The sequence below is a fragment of the Bison bison genome, unplaced genomic scaffold (assembly GCF_000754665.1).
Source record: "Bison bison bison isolate TAMUID 2011002044 unplaced genomic scaffold, Bison_UMD1.0 scf7180017864456, whole genome shotgun sequence".
Classification (NCBI taxonomy): domain Eukaryota; kingdom Metazoa; phylum Chordata; class Mammalia; order Artiodactyla; family Bovidae; genus Bison; species Bison bison.
The window spans coordinates 12,232,083-12,234,071 of NW_011495018.1; positions in this window are offsets into that span (position 1 = coordinate 12,232,083).

Here is a 1,989-nt window from a genome sequence, read left to right on the forward strand (position 1 = left end):
TCTGTTCCACTGGTTTGGAACAGGTGACCAGTCCTGGATCTCCCTCAGCCTGGGGGTGAGACCCACCTCCCAAGCTTTTAGTGCCCTGGGCCAGCCTTCTGCCTTCTGAGAAACCCCTTCTCTCCTTTCTCCTTCTCATCAACATCAGCAAGGAAAGATGTGGGGAGGCAAGACTTGGTGCGAGCTAACGATGCAGTTTTTAAGTGGGAGCCGCCCAGCAATCAAGTAACTTCCTTTTGCACAGCGTTTTGGAGAGCTTTCAACTGGGTGGAATCCTCGCACAAACCTCAGAGAGCTTCAGAGAGGTTTTGGTTTTTACCTCGTAAGTAGTGGAAGGACACATAACTTTCCCACAGCAGCACTGTAGCACCTCCCAACAGGTGTTCCGAGACCAGGTGGTGGCCAGTAGCTGGTGACAGACAGGTAGGGGTGAGGGCCTTAGGACAGTGATCTGTGTGTGTGTGTTTCTAAGTGTGTGTGTAGCTCCTCACTCCCCCCTGCCCCTGGGGTGGAGGGACCGTATTGAAATATGAGGTGTTTATGCAACTGAAATAACAAGGCGTATTCAGGGGCCATTTGAGCGTCACCATTTAATACTTTGAAATGAATACTGTACTTTTGTAAAAACGGTGGAAAATAAATCAGAAGACTTTAGGTGGCTACGAGATGGCCATGCCCTTCCCAGGAGAAGGAGCAACACAGTTTTTTAAAATATGGAAAGTAGGGGAAGTATTAGGTAGGGGGAGGGTTCCTGTAGGGTGCTGAGGGGCGGGGACAATGCCTCCTCTAAGCTGGCAGGCAGGGTTTTCCTTCCTCTCTCTGGAGGAGCTCTGTCTGTCGGAACAAGGGTTGGGAGACTGGTGTTGCAGCTGTCATTAGTGGGTGGGTCTGGGTATGTCCCAGCAGGTTTAGAGTGGCCCCGTAGGGATGCCCAGAACCTGGTGCTGGCTCTGGTTAACAGTAGAATGAATGAGTGAGTCCGAATGTTTGCAGTGAAGGGGATCTTTGGGATCATTCAGTCCGATCTTACTTTACAGATGAAGAAAATGAGACCCAGAGAAGAGAAGGCTTCTTTAGGCCACACAGTGAACTTGTCACTGCAGAGTGAGGACTCAGGCCTCTTCATGACTGGCTTGGTGACCTTCCCTCTACACCGTGAATATGGAAGCTATTTCAGACTTTGAGTCTGTCTGTGCCTGCATCAGCAGAAATCAAGTGTAGCACATGGGGGTACGGAGGAAGAGAAGCGAGGTGGGGCCTTGTGCCTTTGGTATGGGCCCCTGCCCTCAGGCATGATCCAGGGACCACGCAGCAGGGACAGGGAAGGTCTTGAGGCAGTAATGTGATGCCTGTCCCAGCCACCTGTCTACATTCTGGGGTGGAAGGTATATTTTTCAGCCTCTTCCTCACCTCCTACTCCCTGACAGTTGATTTAAGTCCCCAAACCAGGCAGTGATATTCAGCACTTGCCAAGCCAGTTCCTTTTCCAAGTTTGTGTTGGCACTCAAGTTGAAAAGCTATTCCTTTATTTCCTCCTGTCTCCCACCAAAAATAAATAAAAGGGCCCGGCTGGCGTGGGGCTCCTGCAGAAGCATGGTGGGTTTGCTGACACTGAACTTACCACGAGAACGCTGGCCCCAGAGTGGTATGAAGAGTATTATTCTATAAATGGAAAATTCCACTCTGTTCTTGCAGCCCTGCAGCCTGCGTACTTTCAAGGTATGCGGGCTTTTCAAGCTCTGAAGACTCTGAGCTACTATTCTGAGAAAAACCTCTGTGAGCAAAGTCTAAAGCCACCAGCGGCTGGGGCCAGCCCCTCTTGGTCAGACCAGAGAGAATGGCAACTAGGAGAGGCTTTCTTTCCTCTCTCATGTGGATTTTTTGGCCCTTGTGGATTTGCAGGGAAATAAACGCTTTTAAGTGAACTTGAATGGGAACAAATGCCTCGATCTGGAGCTGCGGCCTGGGTGGGTGGGTTGTGGTAATCAT